Here is a 21,474-nt window from a genome sequence, read left to right on the forward strand (position 1 = left end):
TCCACTGCATTGGATGTATTGGACAAAGTCCCTGCCTAGGCTTGTATTGCTTTCAGATATCCCGGATTAAACCTTGCTTTTGCATTCCGGCATGCTCATCTTTGGTGGTCTCTGGTCACAATAATACAAAGGGAAGAGAGAAGTGAAGCAAAGCATACCAAACCAGGGCTGAGGAAGAAAGTCAACCCCTGATTTCTGAAAAGCTGTAAAGCTGCTGAAAGGCTTGGCATAAGTGAAGAAAATGGAAAGGGGGAACCCAGATTTGGAGGAGGCCCAAGGCTTTGACACCACTTACTATATGAGAAAGTACTTTTCTCAATCTCTTTAAAGCAGAGGATAGAAACCCAAGAGCTGAATAGGCAGTAAGGCACACAGCTACAATTCTGTGTGAGACTATGCACATGCATTTGCCTTCCTGCCTCAAGCCCACTTACATGCTATTTGTTAAGAAGGGAGGAAAAAAGGAAACCCGTCATAACAATGAAGACAACAAAGCAGAAATTTGACTGATTCCTGTAAGACAGGGGGAGAACGAGACAGTATTTACAGACAGCGCAGCGCTAAAACATGGACACAGGAGGTAGGCAGAATCCATTCTTCCCTGACAATTCCGACCAGTGTCTACAAAAACAGGAGGCATCTTGTAGCTAACACACTTTCATTCATAAGTATACACAGACAAGAAGGGCCAGGAGTTTCATTCAGTGGTAGAAGGAGTTTCATTCAGTGGTAGAAGGCTTCACTATGATGTTCAAGGTTCTCAGTTGATGCCCAGTACCCCCAAAGGACATAAATATACATAGCCAATAAATGATTTTCAACCATTTTGAAAAGCCAAAGTACAAAATAGAAAGATTTCTAAAATGAAAAATGGAAGGAAAAAAAATGATTCAGTGTTAGACAGATAATTCAAAAAAATGAAGATTATTTTTAATTTCTAGTTTTCTCAGACAAGCTGAAAACAATAACTGGATCTATAAAACATCAATAGGTTGCTATGGAAAGGAAGCAATAAGAAATAATTATTGGAAATTAAAACCATGATTAACAAAATGAAAACAATCTAGGAAGAAATCCTGTGTGGGGAGACAAATTAGGAAAAAAATAAGAAAAAAATGTTAAGAGACACAGAAGATCAATCTAAACTTTTTACTATCTAATTAACAAGAATTCCTAAAAGGTCCAGAGGAAAACTAGTTATCAAGATGTGGTGGTTTGAATGAGAATGGACACCATAAGCTCATCCATTTGAATGTGTTCTCAGTTGATGAACTATTTAGAAGGATTAGGACCTCTTGTGGAAGGTGTGTCACTCAGGGTGGGCGTAGAGGGCACGAAGTCCTTGTGCTCACAGATAAGCACTAGGGAAACCAGGAACGTTAAACATTAAGGCTTGTCTCTTCAAAGGAAGAGATGTATCATCTCTTTTCTGTCCATAAGGCTGGGAATGAATTTGGTCAATAGCCTGGTGACTTCTGAACTATCTCTATGGCCAGACCACACATGGTTCTCCCTTATTCTTATGTTTGTCTCAGTCATCCTCCCCAGACCCTTATCTTGAGCGTTGTTTCTCAGCCAGTAGAGCCCATCTTTATGGGAGATGTCACACGTACTTTACAAATGAGAGCAGAGGTGGTTAATAACCTTTGCACTATCTGTATGACCAACACCACACCAGCTCTTCCCCCAGACCTTTAACATGCCACATGTAGTCAATCTATACAATCCATCTTAATGAGAGAGGACACATGTACCTTGGAAAGAGTTTCAATGTAACCATGTCTTAAGCTTTGTTGTACACACAGGATTGAATTAATTATCACCAGAAAACTTTTTCTCAAAATGTGCTGTGCTTAAATATGCCTAACATAAACTGTCCTTTGTTAGCCTCTAGAAGTTTGAACCAACAACAGCCACTGAGTTGTGTTGAGGAAGGCTTACTTCTAGCTTCACACTGATGATACCCTTCTGGCCTCTGTGATCTCAGAGATCACTGGAGTGAGTTTTGAGGTTTCAAAATCCCACAGCCCATGACATCCAGTCAGTCTGTCTGTCTGTCTGTCTGTCTGTCTGTCTGTCTCTCTCTCTCTCTCTCTCTCTCTCTCTCTCTCTCTCTCTCTCCTCCTTCCTCCCTCCCTCCCTCCCTCTTTCCTTTCCTCCCTCCCTCCTTCACCTACTCCATTTTGTGGATAAGATGTAAGGGCTCAGCTACTTCTCCAGCACCATGCCTGCCTGCCTCCATGCTTCCCACCATGATACAGGCTAGTCCTCTGAAACTATAAGCAAGCCCCAAATTAAATGCTTCTTTTTATAAGTCGCCTTGGTTATGGTGTCTCTTCACAGCAACAGAACAGTAACTAAGCCACAAGATATAATACATAAATCAAAAACATCAGTCTCTAGATTGGAAGTCATAGATCTTGAACAGAATGAGGAAAAAAATAATCAAAAACTTGAAATCAATTGAGCAGCCAAATGGGAGTTGCTGGGTCTAGAGAGATGGTTCAGCAGTTTAAGAGCACTTAATGCTCTTGCAGACAACCTGGATTCAAATTATAGCAGCTACACTGGGTGGCGGTGGTGGTGGTGGTGGCCGCCGCGCACGCCTTTAATTATAGTACTCTGGAGGCAGAGGCAGGTGGATCTCTGTGAGTTCGAGGCCAGCCTGGTCTACAAAGGGAGTTCAGGACAGCCAGGACTACACAGAGAAACCCTGTCTTGAAAAACCCAAATCCAAACCAAACAACAAAAGAAAACAAAAAGCACCAAAAAACCCAAAACAAACCAAAAACAGATTACAGCACCTACATGGGGGCTTACAACCACCCTTAACTATATTTCCAGGGGATCTGGCACACACTTCTGACCTCCAAAGGCATCAGGAGCACTTGTACGCGCACACACACACACACACAATGCACTTACACACATGCAGGCAAAACATTCATACATATGAACTAAAAATAAATAAAGGTTGCCAATCACATTGGTATTTTCTTTAAAAATAATTTAAGGATATAATCTAAAAAAGTTGAGAAGAAAAAAATACATAAGAAAGAAGGCAACGAGTTCCAGATACAACCCTAACTCAGAAGCAGAAACCGGACTGTGCGGATGCAGTTGCCTCACAAGTGAAAATTAATCTACCCCTAGATGAACACAGATTATTACAACGACACAATTTAAAACTAGAAAAACAGACCCAAATTCAGTGTTCTAAGTATGGAGAAATAAAATGTAGCACATTTTTGAACAGCTGTACCACTGAGCCTTATCTGCAGCCCTCCAATTTTTCATTCACCTGCTTCCTCTGCTAGACCTTCTGATCCTTCGGGGGCAACGATCATCTTTTTCATCTCTGTAACCCAATACACAGCAAAACGGTTTGCTACTAGGTGATAAACACATGGGAATGAATTAAATTTAAACCGGGAGGTGAGGGTGTGGATCGACACTCTGGGCATCTTCTTAAGCTCGCAGCAAGGCCTTTCCTCCCAATAACAAAATAACTCCAAACGTGCCGGGTCCAACCTCCCTTAGAAGCTCTGGGGCTATCCACAGGCTCCGCCCCCTGCCCTGGGAAGCCAGTCAGGCACCAGGAGCATAAGTGCGCCTGCGCAGACGCGCGAGCCCAGCCCAAGCTTCCAGGCGTTTAAGTCCGTTCTTGCACCTTCGGCGTGAGGAGTGGGACTGGCGCAGCCGCTCCTCCGCACTTCCGCCTGCAAACGCTGCTTCAGCTCCGCCCGCCGCAAACGCAGCTTCAGCTCCGCCCGCAGGCTCCCGGCTCTGGGCGCTGCTTACAGCGGCCGCCGCCGTCACGTGGCAATCACCGCCCAGGCCACGCCCACCACCTTCTGCGGAGGGGGAAGGGGAAGGGGGCGTGGCCTCTGTAGACTGGCCGAGGTGCACCGGCCTCTTAGGCGTCGGAGCCGGGCCCTTGTCTGGTGGCAGCGAAGGGCAGCGTGCTGGGGCGTCCTTGGCCTTTCCTGCACGGTAGCTGGGGGAGGGGGGGGGGCTGTGCACCAAGCCCAGGACATTTACCCTCCCTCACAGCCTGCGGAGGTAGCCATGCTTCTGCAGAAGGTCCAGCAAAGGACTATACCTGCGGACTCGGTACTCGTCTAGTTACCTTAACGGTGTGCAGTGCGGGGCTGAAGAGGCATCAGAAGGAGGGCAGAGCGAGCCAGATGCGCGTACATCATCGCTGGTGGACACTTGGCTCCTCCTGGCCAAAGGACAGAACGTTCTGCTTTACCACCAAGTGCCTGTTTCAGCCAGTTGGCTCGTTACTGATGGACTTGGGGGCCGCTGTTACAGCAAATGGCAGGCCCTTTCTGGAGATGGATGTCCCGTCTCTGGGAAACTCAGGACTCAGACACGCTGTTCATTATTATCGAAGAGTTTTGCTGCTGTCGGAGCCTGCTGTTCAGAGACAGATAATGCCTTTTATTCTAGCAGATGTTTGAGTGGAGAGAGGAGATTATATTAAGTGGATGTGAGGCGGAGGGCTGACTCGGATTTATACCCCCCCCCCCATGTTACCATTCAATAGCTGAGGACTGGCTTTTAAAGAGTTAATTTTTCAGATCTGGGAAGATGGTTTAGTTGGTAAAATGCTTGCCACACAGGCATGAGGAGCCGAGTTCAGATCTCCAGCACCCATGTAAAAAGGTATATAGTTCATTTCTGTCAGATCTAAGTGCCTGAAGACAAAGCAAGGCGGAAGAGGGAGAACAGAGAAGAAGAGAATTCTTACCATGGACCGTAAAACAAGCAGTGAATTCACTTACATCTGTGGTCTCATCTTTACGCTTAGAGACCTAACAATTCAGGTCAGTGTGGCCACGTAATAGCCATTTACCAATACTTGAACATGAGTGTGGTCTATGGATCAGCGTCCCCAAAAGCATGCCAAGTATGGAGAATCCTGTGCCATTCCCACGCCTAGGCAGTTCAAATGGTCCTCAGGTGATCTCTATCCGTATTAATGTTTGAGAATCACTACCATAAATCAATGTATGCAGCAAGGATTAATCTGCAGAAGAAATTTAAAACTTATCGTGCATGTGGTCCTAGGTTTTATCACCAACACCACACACACACACACACACACACACACACACACACACACACACAATTTGTATGCGAATTGCTGCTGTTGAATTTTGGAGGCAGGCTTTTTCTAGATATCCATTGCTATTTTATGTGGCTTCATATCATGGGCACATCCCTTCAGCAATAAACACGTAGTCTGTCAATATAACCGAGGGGTAAGCCTAGCATACACAAGGCTCTTGGTTTGATTACCAGTTCAGCAAAAATAGTGATAATTTTGTCCAGTATGGCATGGGAGAAAACATTTTTTTAACTTAATCCCAATCTTTGACAAAAATACTTTAGTTCCACATGTACATTTTCATCAAGGATATAGTTGCACCAGTAAATACATGTAACCTTAGGTGTAAAGCTCTTTGGGGTTATGAGTCTTCAGAGGGTTCTGTATGTCCTCTCACAGGTAAGGCTTCATGACAGTATCACTGATATCTCCATTTCCCCAATGTTTTCAACCATCTGGAGCTATTATTTTCAGCAGAAATCAAAATCATAGGAAGACTCAATAACAAACTGGTGTCAGACACTAAGGAAAGATGTTGTAGTTGACACTGTAGAGTAGCTGAAACAAAAGAAGAGATCAAGTGTTCATATAGAAAACAGGTTGTTAAAGATCTTACAGGCTAATGTCTGAACCTTGAAGGTTCTAGGCCATTCTGAGCCACATAGGTCTATAGGAAGACCCTGACACAAAACCAAACCAAACCAAAGAAATCTCACACAGGATATCTTGAATTGGTGGCACACACCTCTAATCTCAGCATTCAGAAGACTGAGGCAGGAGGATCATCCTAAGCTACACAACAGAGACTGTGTCTTAAAACAAACAGTTTCATGGTTTGAATGTGAAATTCCCCCACCCACAGCCTCATGTGTCTGAACACTTAGTCCCTATCTGGTGGCACTATTTTGGGGTGCTTTGGAACATTTCTAATAAGTGGATCACTGTGGGCAGCAAAGGTCACAGGTGATATCTTGTTCTGATTCGCCTCAATAGGATTTTAAGTAACTTCCCACCTGGTCTTCTTGCTTATTCCTTTTCCCTTCTCCAGTTTAAAGGTGGTAAAAAAAAAAAAAAAGAAAGTCCATGCTGTTTAGGAAGCACCATTGTTAGAGTGCTTGCCTTGTATGCACAGAGCCTGGTGGTGATAATGTAGCTGTAATCCTAACCCTCAGCTGTGGGAACAGAAGGATCAGGTGTTAAGGTCCGTACTGACTTGGCCCAATATCTCCATTCCCTCAGTTAGGAATCACACCGCAGAGATAGTGTTGATAACTGAGATCTGTGGTGATATTTTATTTGTGCTGAAATGTGATTTTATTTGTATGTTAATAAATAAAGTTGCCTGGAGATCAGAGGTAAAAGCAAGCCATTAAACATAAGTCCAGTGGTGGTAGCACATGTCCTTAATCTGATCACATGGCAGGCAGAGTCTCTGTGTGGTCAAGGACACTGCTAATCGTGGTGACACGAGCCTTTAATCCCAGTACCAACCATAGAAACCTAGAGGTCTGTGTAGACAGGCAGTGACAAGGAAGTCATGTGGTTGGGTTTAGAGCCAATGAGAAGGCAGAACAGAAAGGTAATAAAAAGACAAGTCATATCGGAAGAAACTCTCTCCTCTGGGAAGCAACGAGGTGAGAGGTAAGATAAGGTCGTCACGACTCTCTGATCTCTTTAGCTATTTACCTGTGTATTTGGTTCTGTGTTTCTTATTTACTAAGACTGTTTAGAATTTCGTCTACAGAGATCCCTTGTAAAGATGTGCCTGCCCTTGGAAAAAGGGGCTCTGTCTTGATTGACTCTATTAATAGTCTGAATGGAAATGTAATGCAAGTGATCTAGATCAAAATAGAGGATTTCAATATGGCCATCACACTTGACCTAAACATTGGAAGATGGTCTAACAAAAGACAGACAGTTTTGTCACACACCCAAAAATCAAGTTTAAAAATGACTTGATATTCATTCACTTAACTGTTTTTCTTCAAACCACTCCAGTTTCCTGCTGTAGGAGCACAAAGAGAAGTGATCCCTTCCTGACTGCTAGAAAGGCAGACTGATCACATATAGTCTGACTATTGATTATGACTTGACGTGGGGGAAGTGAATTCTACCTTTTGTATCTTGCCTAGGGAGAAAGTGGGGGCGGGGGGGGTCAGTGGTGGGGGAAGAAGGCAAGAGAAGGTCGGGGAGAAAAGTGGTTTGAGTCCTTCCTTTTAGGGTATCATTTCTGACCCCAGCACTGCACATCTGACTGTCCTACCCATGAAGCCCAAATGAAAGGCCAGAGAGTACAGGTTGAGGGGAGAGCATCGGTGAGAAACTGTGAGCAGCCGGGGACTTCGAGATGTATAAAGTGTGGACTCAGAAAAGAGTCAGGGGGCAGATTTTAGCCCCATATGGTTTAGCCTAGTGACACAGAATGCCGTTGGATAATAGGCACACCCTTATGGAAGAGTCTCTACCTCCAGGTCATCATCAGCCTTTACTTCAGTACCTGTCCCTGTGTGGAGTATTGTTGGAGTTCCAGGCAGACTCGAAAACTTAAAACATGAAACACATCCAGGAACAGATATCAGTCATTTATTCCTTCAAGAGGGAACAAAACATCAGCAACTCTGGAAAGTCAAGTCCTGCCATCTGAGTTGTTTGCAAATGGACGTACTAAGTGCTGGTCACCGTTGTCACAGGAGCCCTTGTCTCTCCCGTCAGTAGTGCTTTTTCCTAACCCTTGACAATAACTTGTAACTAACCCCCCTAAATACTGAAAATTATCCCAGACCCAAAACCCATTAAAAAGACCAAAAAAACACCCGCCCCATACCACCTCTTTGGGAATGTGGGCGTCGTATTCTTAAAATTGCTTCCTGCTGGGTATGGGCGAAGTTTTCTTTATCCTGAAAGAAAAATTTTAGGTTAATTGTCAAATTCTAGGAAAGGTAACTATATCCTTCATTATCCAGTCTGTGTATAATGCCAAAGTTCAGGGTTTATCTCAAGTCCTTATTCAAGTAGTCTTTGAGACTGGATCATCTCAGCTAGTCATCTCAAAATTGCTCTGAGCCCCTTGTAGTTCAAAGCTGATCTGTGGATGATGTTTGTCAGCTTAATGATATTATTATTGTCCATGTGGAATTGTTGTTGTTGTGGGGCCCCATCTTCTTTCTGGAGACTTCAGTTGATGTTAGGCCTGGCCCTGATTTCCTGCAGAAAACTGATAAGAGACTCGAACACAAAGACATGTATATGCAGGTAATTGAAGCCTTTTTTTTTTTAGAATTAGTTAGTAATCTAGATGCCATTTATATCTTAACAAAGTTTAAAATGTATAAATATCTATATATATATATTAATCTTGTAAATTTTGATATAAAATTCATACTTTAAGAAAAGTTTAAAGAATCAGAATAGAATCAAAGAGTTGAGATTAGTAATAGAATAGTCCCTTAATTAATTTTGCTTTTGTCCTGTACCATAGCAGAAGATGGCTCTTTTATTCTGGCATGATACAGGGAGTTTGTATTTTCATTTTAACAACATGCTTGAGTTTAAAGAAGGAGAGAGCCATTCTCCAACTCCAAAGTCAGCTTTAAATTTTAATTGAACTGGGACTATTAGAAGACCAATAGTGTTAAATCTTTAGAGAAAAGCAGAAACATTTAGGAAGACATAAAATTTTTTAGATAATATATACCCATACACCGTTTCACTCTGTTTCTTGGGATAGATGATTTGTCCCTTTTCCTTGGTTGTCTCATTTGTCCAGTGTTCTTCAGATTCCTTAACCTTCATTCTCCTAAAAGACAAAAACAAAAACCTTTCCCCAAGACTAATTTTGGGGATGTTCCTTCTTGGCAAATTATTATCTGATTAAATGAAAAGGCATGTGTTACTGGTACAAGTTAGTTTAAATTGGATGTTCATGTTGGTTGATAAACTATCACCTCCTCTAATTAAGAGGTCTCTCTTGTTCAAATTGAACCTTTATCAATTTTGATGGTACCCACAGCTTATCTTCTCCTGTAGAAACAAAAGCAAAACCTCGTCCCCAATGTAATACATACCCTGGTTTCCATTCTGAGGTCAGCACACCCTTAAAGTATATAGGCTGATTTAATTCTGTAGTTTTTTCTATTATCCAATGTCTCTCTGCAGCTGTTGTTCCTTTCTCATTGGCATTCAGAAATTCAAAGTTAGAAGAGCATTATGCAGTCTCTTTCTGGGAGTTTTTGTTACCCATTTCTGTTTATTTAGCATATCCTTTAGAGTTCTGTTTGATCTTTCTATAACTGCTTGACCTGTAGGATTATGTGGTATTCCTGTAATATGCTTTATATTGTAATAAGCAAAAAACTGTTTCATTTTAACAGAGACATATGATGGAGCATTGTCAGTTTTGATTTGTGCAGGTATACCCATAATGGCCATGACTTCTAGCAAATGAGTGATTACAGAATCAGCTTTTTCAGAACTCAAAGCAGTTGCCCATTGAAATCCTAAATAAGTATCGATGGTGTGGTGTACATATTTCAGTTTTCCAAATTCTGCAAAGTGAAACACGTCCATCTGCCAGATTTCATTTCTCTGAGTACCCTTTGGGTTACATCCTGCTGGTAATGGCGTTTGATTGTAGAAGGAACAAGTAGGACATTTCTTTACTATTTCTTTGGCTTGTTGCCAGGTTATGGAAAAATCCTTTTTTAAACCTTTACTATTGACGTGATGTTTTTTATGAAATTCTGAGGCCTCCAGCACATTTCCTATCAATAATTTATCAATCTCATCATTGCCTTGTGCTAGAGGGCCTGGCAGACCAGTATGGGATCGAATGTGAGTTATATATAAAGGATGTTTCCTTTTCCTGATTGTATCTTGTAATTGAATAAATAGTGAAGTTCATTCTGAAGCATCAGGGATAAATTCTGCAGTCTCAATATGTAACACCACTCTTTCAGCATACTGAGAGTCAGTTACTATGTTGAGAGGTTCTGAAAAATCCATTAATACCAACAGAATAGCATACAATTCTGATTTTTGAACTGAATTATATGGACTTTGAACCACTTTACTTAAATTTTCTGATTTGTAACCTGCCTTTCCTTCTTTATTGGCATCTGTATAAAATGTACGAACTCCAGATATGGGTTTTTTGCCATACAATTTGAGGCAAGATCCAGTCAGCTCTCTTTATAAGATCAATTCTACTGCTTTTGGGATATTTGCTGTTAATTTCTCCCAAAAATATTACTGCAAGCTCTTTGCCAAGGTTCACTTTCTGTCCATAATTTTTCAATGTCCTCCTTAGTTAAAGGTACGACAATTTCTGCTGGGTCTATGCCTGCTAATTGACAAAGTCTCAATTTTCCTTTGTAAATCAAGTCAGAGATTTTTTCCACATAAGTTTTTAATTTTTTATTTGGTTTATTTGGTAAAAATATCCATTCCAATATAATATCTTCCCTCTGCATTAATATTCCAGTAGGAGAACGCCTAGAAGGTAAAATAACCAAAATGCAATCCAGCTTTGGATCAATATGATCCACGTGTCCTTCATGCACTTTCTTTTCTACCAAGGCTAATTCTTTCTCAGCTTCAGGTGATAATTCTATTGGACTATTTAAGTCCTTGTCACCTTCTAAGGTTTTGAACAAATTAGTCAGTTCATCATTTTTTACCCCAACAATAGTTCGTAGATGAGAAATATCTCCAAATAATCTTTGAAAGTCATTAAGAGTCTGTAGCCTATCTCTCCGAATTTGCACCTTTTGGGGTCTAATTTTTTGTAGCTCTATTTTATATCCTAAATAATTAATAGAATCTCCTCTTTGTATCTTTTCAGGAGCAATTTGTAATCCCCAGCAAGGCAAAATTTTCTTTACTTCTTCAAACATTATTTCTAAAGTATCTGCATTTGAGTCAGCTAGTAAAATATCGTCCATATAATGATAAATTATAGATTTAGGAAATTTTTTACGTATCACTTCCAATGGCTGTTGTACAAAGTATTGGCACAGAGTTGGGCTATTCAACATTCCCTGTGGGAGGACCCTCCATTGAAATCTTTTAACCGGTTGAGAATTATTATAAGTAGGCACTGTAAAAGCAAATCTTTCTCTGTCTTTTTCTTGTAAGGGTATTGAATAAAAACAGTCTTTTAAATCAATAACTATGAGAGGCCATCCTTTTGGTAACAGAGTAGGCAAAGGCATCCCAGATTGTAGAGAGCCCATTGACTGAATTACTTTGTTAATTGCTCTAAGGTCTGTTACCATTCTCCATTTACCAGATTTCTTTTTAATAACAAATACAGGAGAATTCCAAGGGCTGGTTGATTTTTCAATATGCTGAGCATTTAACTGTTCTTCTACCAGCTCTTCTAAAGCCTGGAGTTTCTCTGTTGTTAAAGGCCATTGTTGGACCCATACAGGCTTGTCTGTTAACCATTTTAAAGGTAGAGCTGTTAGTGTCTTTGGAAGATCATCAGTTATTGTGCCCTGTTCTTGTATAATATGGATGGCTGGTGACCACTCATTAGAACAATATCTTCTAATATTTCTCTCAGTAACATGTGCTAGTTTATGATTTGTTTCTGAGATTGGAGGGATGTTAATCTGAGTATTCCATTGTTGCAACAAGTCTCGACCCCACAGGTTCATAGTTATGTTAGCCACATATGGTTTTAATTTTCCTCTCTGTCCTTCTGGACCTATACATTCGAGCCATCTTGCACTCTGTGTCACCTGAGATAATGTCCCAATTCCTAACAGTTGAACGTTTACCTCCTGAAGAGGCCAAGTTGGATGCCAAAATTCTGGTGCAATTATGGTAACGTCTGCACCTGTGTCTACCAGACCAGACAACAAAACACCATTTATTTTTATCGTTAATTTTGGTCTTTGTTCATTAATAAAAGCTTGCCAAAAATTTTTCTTTATGTTTTCTCCTGAATTTTCTATTCTCTCTGTTTCATCATCCTGACCAGCATGATTTATTCCAATAGGCATTTGGTTATTTAATCGCTCAGAGCAGGGATTTCCTCTATGGCTTCAGGAAAGGTTTGAACTGGATTTGCAATGGGGGCCTGCCTGAGGCCCCTCTGGGAGTTTCCCGAAGACTGAGGCAAAGGATTACCCTGTTTGTCCTTTGTTGATCTACATTCGTTGGTCCAGTGTTTTCCCTTACCACACCTTCTGCATACTCCAGAAGGAAGGGGGCATTCTGTTGCCATTGTTCCTTGAAGAAACATTTTTCTGGGAATGACCTGTCTACAGTCCCTTTTCAAATGTCCTTGCTTTCCACATCCAAAACATCTAACACTCCTCAAACCTTTTGAAATTACTTCTCCTACCCACGTATCATCATGCTCATCAGCCTCAACATTAATTGTTTCTCTAATCCAATCTTCCATAGGTTCAGATCTTGCCCTTAATGGCTTGATTATTCTTTTGCATGCTGCATTCGCATTCTCAAAGGCCAAAGATTCAATTATTGCCTTACCAGCTTCTGAATCCGTGACCATTCTCTTTACTGCTGAAGCCAGTCTTTGTAAAAAATCTGTAAAAGACTCTTTTGGGCCTTGCATCACCTTTGTAAATGACTCAGATTTTTTTCCTGGTTCCTCAACTCTGTCCCATGCATTCAAGGCTGCCGTTCGACATAAAATTAGGGTTTGGACATCATCTAAACATTGTGTTTGTACTGAAGCATATTGGCCTTCTCCAATAAGCTGATCCTGGCAAACTTGTATTCCTTTATCCCTCCATTGTTTTTCTATGTTTTTAGCCTCCTCCTTAAACCAGGTCAGAAATTGAAGTCTCTGGCTGGGTTCCAGAACACCTTGTGCAAGGTCCCGCCAGTCCTGTGGTACTATCCTATTATATGTTGACCAAGAGTTTAACATTTGCTTTACATATGGGGAATGCATGCCATAAGATACTATTGCTTCCTTAAACCTTTTTAAATCCAACATTTCAATTGGAGCCCAAATATTTTGTGTAGCCATTTGATCAGGCATCTGCTGTATGGTTACAGGATAAATTAAGAGTGACTGTGTGAAAACAGGCTTTCTTTCTGTAACCTTATGATCCAGACTTGAAACAACTTCACTGTTAATTTCTTCTGTCTGAATTTTTACAGGTTTAACAAGTTCTTCTAAAGCTGTTATCCTGGCACTTAAATTGACTATCTTTTTAAATATTAAAATGAGGATTACCATAGTGATAAGCTGCATAATTTCACCAATACTAATATTATATAGTTGTTCCATTGTCAGACTGCCTAAAATTTCGAACAAAAACCAATTTTCTTCCAATGTACACATAAAACCCATTTTTTAATGTAGAAAAAAATCTCTTTTAGATAGTTTCCTTTAAAATATCTGATATGTTATGACTTACCAAATCTGTGTAGAACAGTAGAAATCCGAGGGGATTTTCAAAACAGCCACCTAGTGTCCCAGGTGTAAATCCAGAGAGAGAGAGAGAGAGAGAGAGAGAGAGAGAGAGAGAGAGAGAGAGAGAGAGAGAACGCACAAGAAAGCGTAGCCGGCTAAAGCTTAAATCCAGCCACGTGTTCCCTCTTGTGCCGAGTCAAGGCTTGGGTCTGGCTTCCTTAAGCTCCGACCACGTGCGTTGGCTTTACAGGCAGGGCCCTGTTCGGCAGGGCAGGTCTGAGTTGTTTGTAGCACCGGCTTTAAGCTAGCAGGCTTTAAGCAAGCAGCTCAGTTAGTCCGGCCTGAGGCCAAGGACTAGGGGGCCGCTGCTCGGACTATTAAGCCGGCCGCCGCCTGCCGCTGCCTGCCGCCCTTGCGGGAAAGCGGACCTGCCGCCAACCCAAGCGATTTTTAATGGATTCTTGTCACGTTGGGCGCCAGATGTAGATGTAACCAACCGTCTTATTAAATAAGAAACACAGAAACAATGTAAAAGAGAAAGCTGAGAGGTCAGAGCTCAGAGCTAAAATCTCACCCTTCCTTCTGCTGTCCCAGCTTCCTGAAAGAGAGCTATATCCTGTCTGTACATCTTTTTTATAGTATTATTGTCCTGCCTTCTCATTGGTTGTAAACTGAAACACGTGACTGCCTCGTCACTGTCTGAGTGTACAGCCCCCTAGGTCTTAAAGGCATATGTCTCCAATGTTGGCTGTATCCCTGAACACACAGAGATCTATGGGATTAAAGGCATGAGCCACCACCGCCACACTCTGTCTATGGCTCTAATAGCTCTGACCCCGGGGCAACTTTATTTATTAACATACAATCAAAATCACATTTCAGTACAATTAGAATACCACCACACTCTCTGTACCACCACCCCTGATATTTTTTATATCCATGTAGTAAACATTTGCTCAACATCTTGTAGGTTCCAGCATTACAATGTCTCCAAAGGGGTATCCCATAATAGGAATAATCCAGAAAATGGGAATCAGGTTTAGCTTCTCGAGAGTCAGAAGACTTTGGAAATTTCTGCAGATCTTGAAATTAGTAGTTGTGGAATCATCAGCAAACCAGGCAGCCATCAGTCAGGGGAAAATGTCTGCATGTGGTGTGCAGAGTCAGCTGTGAGGCAGATAGGTACAGTGATAGCCTCTAAAATGATCCTTTATTAATAGAACAACTAGTCATTTCTGGGCAGCATGCTAACTTCTAATATTTTCAACTTCTAAGGCAAAGACAGTAAAAGAAAAAGTTAAATGAAGGTATGAAACAGTCATAAATCTATAAAAAACTAAAATTTAAAGAACCACAAACCAGGAAAATATATTTATCAGGAAAGAGTTCATTCCAATGTAAGAAAAAATAATCAGGCCTTAATAGCTAAAAAGAGAAGTTCGCTGAGACATAAATCGCTAATAATATATAGGAAAACACTTTACCATCAATTAAAGAGCTTTACATTATAATACAATCAATTTTTTTATACCTATAAAAATACTTTTTCAAGCAGATTCTTTCAAAACTATTTCCTTTAGTGGAAATAGTGCCATTTGAATCTTAAGGCTAATATATATAAAATAATATAAAATAAATATACAAATAAGGATTCATTATCACATCAGTAATGTGGTAATAAACAAGAAATGCCAACATCTGATTACTTCTGGGAGCAGTGAAAATTTGCTAAATTGGGCTACTCTGGTTTTGAGAACGGCTAAAGCATAAGTAATATACCAAGCTTGCATGTTGTGTTTATATTTTCTAAAACTCATGTTGAGTCTTAATTGTATTTTGATATTATTAAGAGTTGGAATCTTGGGGCTGGAGAGATGGCTCAGAGGTTAAGAACACTGGTTGTTCTTCCATAGGTCCTGAGTTCAATTCCCAGCACCCATATGGTGGCTCACAACCATCTGTAATGAGATCTGGCTCCCTCTTCTGGCCTGCAGGGATACATGCAAATAGAACACTGTATACATAATAAATAAATAAATCTTAAAAAAAAAAGAGTTGGAATCTTTAAGAAGAGGATAAAGGGAAATGAGCAATGTCTTTTTTTCTATTGGGACATGACCTCACGTGCCTCACAGCTGACTCTGCACACCACATGCAGACACTTTCCCCTGACTGGTGGCTGCCTGGTTTGCTAATGATTCCACATGGGAGCATCCCCTCCATGACTACTAGATCGAGACTATTACATAAGGGGTGGATTTGTTATCAAAAGATGTGCTCAGTCCTCTAGTCATCTTCCCTCCCTCCTCCCTTCTCTCCCTCCGTCCCTGCCTTCTTATCTCACTTCCTGCAGCAAAAAGGCTCTCACCAGATGCAGTCCTTCAATACTGGTACCCTTCAGTGCTGGTGCCCTTAGATGCTGGCCCTCTCAGAGTCCCTTAGCAACTTCGTTTCTATTATCATTTTCTGTGCAATATTCCATTATGGCATTACAAAGCAGGCTGACACATACTGTGCCAATAACCCAAAGAGAATTAAAAGCTCTGATTTTTTTTTAAAGATATAAGTGGATACCACAGTCACTCCTCTAGAGATTCATTGGAGAGCTGTTTTGGTAGATGGGCTAAAGCTCGATGGTGGAGCATGTGCTTAGCATTTACAGGTCTTGGCTATTTATACCTTTGGAAATGCCTTTACTGAGATGAATGGTTAATCAGTCATCTTTACATATCTGTGTATCCACTCTGCTGATTTGCTTTGTCAACCAAATTAACCCACGCCATTAGAGTTAGAGGAAAGAAGTCGGGAGGGGAGGGAGGGGAGGAGAAGAGGAGAGGACCTCTTAGTTTAACTCTTCCTATTCTAGTTACTTGGAAGGGACCAATTCAGTGTATCCCCACTTCTAAAAGGAGTTTCTTTTTGTATTTAGAGTAGTTTTTAAAACTATAAATTTCTTGGAATTTCCCATGTAATCCCCATACTTGAATAATTCTATTTTCATACTCACAAAGTACTTTTATCAGAAAGCTTTCTGGTTCTTTGCATATAGGTATTGTTGTCTTCATTTTTATTGTTTATGCTATATTATTACATGACTTAATATAATTATTATTACATTATGCTATATTGTGTTGTTATACATATTACATAGGAAACATGAATCTTGGAGTGCCTCCTAGGTAACTTAACCTAAGTCATGCCTCTAATAAGCAGGGAAATTTGGAGTTCAGGCCTCAGATGTCAGTGTCGGTTCCTGAGATCTGTAGCTGTGTGTCAGGTACCTTGTGTGCAGTAGGCCCTATGCTAAGCATGAAGGATACAGAGATGTGCAATGTTCCTCTATCCTTTGCTTCTATGTAGCTGAGACTGCAGACACTAGCTACTAAAATGTGCTCTAGTGGCTCTAGGAACTATCTTTTCCTCCCAAATGCTCATGATAGCTGAAAAAAATCACATTAAATCTTCTGCCAGGCAAGAATGAGTCCAGCTTTGCACTTCAGACTGGTAGAGGGAACTGGAGAAAATAATAGTAAATGTAGAAGTTGAAGAAGAGCAGAGATGACAGGCTGGAAACTAAAGGAGATATGAAGGAGAAGGAAAAAACAGAGGAAGGATGAGAGGGAGGAGAGGGAAGGATGAAAGAATGAGGAGGAGAGGGATGGGGAAGGATTCAATCTGGTTTTTAAAAAAGAAGGAATGAGATTATGCATCCCATTATTAATGCTCAGTCTCATGGTTTTTACTTGAGTGTACCTGAGGTTTATGGTGACTAATATCTAACTGAAGTGGACCATATAACTTTTGGAGTCTAGATATCCTTGGATTTGCTAAATAGAAGCTATGCGATATTAATGTTATTAACATGAGTATTTATCAGTAGTAACAATAGTCTTGAAATTGTACTGAGTGCAGATTTGTAGGAATTGCTCTGGAAGCATTGTATGTGAGTAACTCATGTGATCCTTATACCAGTCCCAGCAGATAGATTGTAGTATGGCCTATTTTTACAGACAAGGAAATGAAGTACAGAGAAGGTATATAAGTTGTCCCATTCACGTAGATGATAAGCACTGAGCCCTGAAATAAAGCCAGCCCTGTTTGAATTGGAGCTGGTGTTCCTAATATCTGTGCTGTACTTCTCTATCATATCTTGATCCAAAACTTCCCATAAAGTTTCAGGCATATTTCAAGTGTAACAAGACTATAGCTTGCATGTTTATGATCATTTTAGAGTTTTCTCTTTCAGAAAAGTAAAAAGGAAAAAATTGTAAAATTCCTATTTCCCCTTTCTACTGGGTCCCCTGACTGCTAGCAAACACACGGGCATTTTCTATAAAATGAATCATTCTACAAAAGTAAACTCATTCATTGAAGCAGATTTGTCAATGGCACTGTGGGGAAAAAAACAAGCAAACAAAAAAGAGATTGCGATGCCTGTGTGTATTGGCTCACTATAGAACTATTTGCCATCAGCAGAATAAGTGATTTCTGTTGGCTGGAAAATGGTATTGAGATGGCTTTACAATGATCTTAAGGAGCACTTCTGATATATCTACAGCATAAGCTCCCAGGTGTAAAAGAAGAGATCTGAGAACCCACATAGAAACTTTATGAAGGGTGAAGGTGTGGGGGGAGGGGGAAGGTGTGTGTATTGCATGAGATGTCCTATTATATCTCCATTAGGATAAGTTTTTCCTACTGTGTACATGCTAATATCTCTATGATTCCCAGGCGAATGCATTTCTAGAAATTCTAAGAGACCCTTCATTCATTTTTAATTCTACGAATCCACACAATATATTATATTAACATGTATTTAAGCAACACATATTCTGTGTCTTACACATATTGTGCTAGACGATGGCAACATAGAGTAAACCTATAGAGCTTGTAAGACTATTCTCTACAGGCTCATTTGTGGCTTCTGTGCTAGAAGACACCTGCCTTCACTTATCTGTAACTATGTTTTTCAACCCAGGGTACTTAAAATAGTATTTTAAAGAACACTTTAGGGACTGGGGAAGTAGATCAATTGTGGAGCTCCTGTGTTGCATGAACAAGGCCTTTAAAAATCAGTCCATAGCCCCATAAATAAACAAAAATTAAAAGAGTTCTTAATATGTTCTGCTGAATGCACATGCTGTCCAAGAGCTGTTTATTTGCACACAGTGCAGCAGAGATTTTTCTGAGTCCTTCCTACAGCCAACCAGGAGAAACATAACCAAACATCTGGCATGTTTCACCTAGAGCCAAATCCAGGCATGTTAGAAGGAAGAGATACAGGTAGTTGAAAGCAATCAAAAAGGAGGACTGCTTTACAGTGTGACCTAGCAAACAGACTCACCAAAGCAGAAGTGGAACAAAGTCTGTGTTCAATCAAGTCAATTGCATCAAATTCCAAACACTTGTAATTGCTGAAGACATCTACAGCTTTAGAAGATAATCAACAAACTAAAAGAAATCTGCCACGTATAAAAATAATTTGCATTCAGGTTGTTCAAGGAATTCCTTTGTTAATAAACAATTGGAAACCAGGCAAAAGAAACAAGCAGGCAAATCTTTCAGTAAGAATTAGTCAATGAACATGAACTTGAGCTCAGCATTAAGAGAACTTTAACTATACTAGTAACCTAGGGCAAAATTAATTAACATAAGATACTAAGTATATGTATTAACAAAGTGGAGAAATTGTAATAGATTACTAGGACCTCCTTGTGCCAAGGAAATGATGGCTACTCTAACACGCTGCTGACAGGATTATAATTTGGGAGAACCACTATGGAGCAGAAAAATCTAGTAATTTCAAAATGGATATAAACCACGAGCAAATAACTCTAGGACCAAATATCCACTCTAGAAAACACCTATACACAGGAGAGGATTCATATTGGTATATTCAAAGAAACATTGCTTATGACAGAAAACTCTGGAAATAGCCCAAATAAACAGCTCTTGGACAGCATGTGCATTCAGCAGAACATATTAAGAACTCTTTTAATTTTGTTTATTTGTGGTGCTAGTGATTGAATTAGGGGCCTTGTTCATGCAACGCAGGAGCTCCATAATTGATCTACTCCCCAGTCCCTAAGGTATTCTTTAAAATACTATTTTAAGTACTGGGTTGAAAAAACAGTTACAGGATAAGTCTATGTATTATTTAGGGTGGACAGATCAAACAGACCTTCATATGACCAGATCTGGCCTTCTACTGACTTGCTGTGTAGTTGAAGATGACTCTGAACTTTTGGTCCTCTTATCTTTTGTTTCTGAGTTCAGGAATTACAGATGTGCACTGCCATGTCTAGCCCAGATACTAATTTGTAAAGCATTTTTCAGAAAGACTACCATGAGGCTGAGGGTACAGTGCTGTGATAGAACATGGGTTCAGATTGTGTTAGGCTCTAGGTTTGATCCCTGGTGACAAAGGGCTGAAGGGGCGTCTTTCTAGCCAAGCATGGTAGTGTACATCCAGAGCCCCAGATCTGTGGAAGGCTGAGGGTAGTAGCATCACTATACTCTGGAAGTTGGAGGCCAGCCTGGGCAAAATGGTGAAATCTCTCCTCCAAATGAGAATGGGAGATACTACAAGTATTTTCTTTGGGTGTGTTCAATAAACATGCTTTGTATATACAATAGTAACAGTGGACATTGCTTGAGGGAGATAAAGGCTGGGGATGGGAGAGAGACTACATGGGGACAGAAATGTTTTTCAGCTCTGTGTTAAGCATATTGAGACACAAAGTGAAGCATCTAAATCTAGCTGGGCAAGGCTTCTGGATAACCTGAGCTCCAAAAATTCTTGGCATAGTCCTGGATTTTTGAGATACTGTTTTTTTTTTTTAAAAAAAAAGCAAATTTTTATATTTGAATATCCTTTAAAAAGGTTCCTTCCAGTGAGGCAGTACATCATTTATTTGTATCATGAAACTTCAATAGCCCACAATTTATATATTAGAAAATGGGAAAGGTCAATGTGTAAGTAAGGAATGCACAAAACTGGGCAGGTTACTGTTACAACACCGCAAAGTACAAATGAGAAGATCTAATCCCAGCTCTTTCTGTCCCAATTCTCCATAGTCATGAGAATCCTAGCAAAAGGCGACACTTGAGGGTCTGCACTGCTGATCCGGAAGATGCAGTCAAAAGCTGCTGCTTCCAGTCCCAGACCTCAAGACTAGTTCCCAAGCGAGAAGAAAAGCTGGGCAGACCAATGTTTGCCGACCGTAGAGTTGTAGGGTCCATTGGAAATGACCCAGGAGAGTTCTGCTTTCTTTACTTTTAATTAAAAGTATCTAAAATAAGATCTAGAAACAGACTGAAATCTTTTAGTTGTTATTTTCTTGTTTGTTCTAATTAGTAAGGAAACTCTCCATTCCAACTTTGCAGTAGAGAAATGTAAAAGGAATGTCATCACACATACCCAGCCTCCATTCTGCCATATCCATTCTCCTGTGTTATTCATTATGAATTCAGCCACAAAACTGGAAACTTGCTTGTAAGCATTCACATCCAAGCCAATCTGCTCTTGGGGTTTTTTTGAGGAGAACATCCCCAAAGGCAAATAGAGTCACAGTCCTTCCCCAGTTAATGATGCCGTCTTCAAATTATTTTTCCATCACTTGATTAAATATAGTTCTGGTGGAATCTATGGATCCCACACAAAATCATTCCAAGTATAATTTCAGGTTCTTTTCAACTTTTTTTTGAACTGAGAAAGCAACTCTTTGTAGCACTCTGGATGTTTTGCTTGGAGCCAATTCTAAAGCGAGTACCTGCAGGACGTACTGAAGATAGTCCTCAGCCAGAGTGGATAAACATGAACTCACAGTCAGTCATCTTGCCTGGCAGAGCTGACTGGAGCTGTCCACCCGGAGGCCAAGGAGGCAACTAAGGCAAAGACAGGATCTGGTGCCGGAGGGCTAATCTTATTTGGAGGCTCCTGGAATTCTCTTTACATAGGTCCCTG

General features: G+C 40.5%; 1 pseudogene; it reads right to left on the reverse strand.

Annotated features, from left to right (window-relative positions):
• Nucleotides 1-20,962: 20,962 nt before the first annotated feature.
• Nucleotides 20,963-21,474, reverse strand: LOC143268195 (bcl-2-related protein A1 pseudogene; annotated as a pseudogene).

The sequence above is a fragment of the Peromyscus maniculatus genome, chromosome 12, assembly GCF_049852395.1.
Source record: "Peromyscus maniculatus bairdii isolate BWxNUB_F1_BW_parent chromosome 12, HU_Pman_BW_mat_3.1, whole genome shotgun sequence".
NCBI classification, from domain to species: domain Eukaryota; kingdom Metazoa; phylum Chordata; class Mammalia; order Rodentia; family Cricetidae; genus Peromyscus; species Peromyscus maniculatus.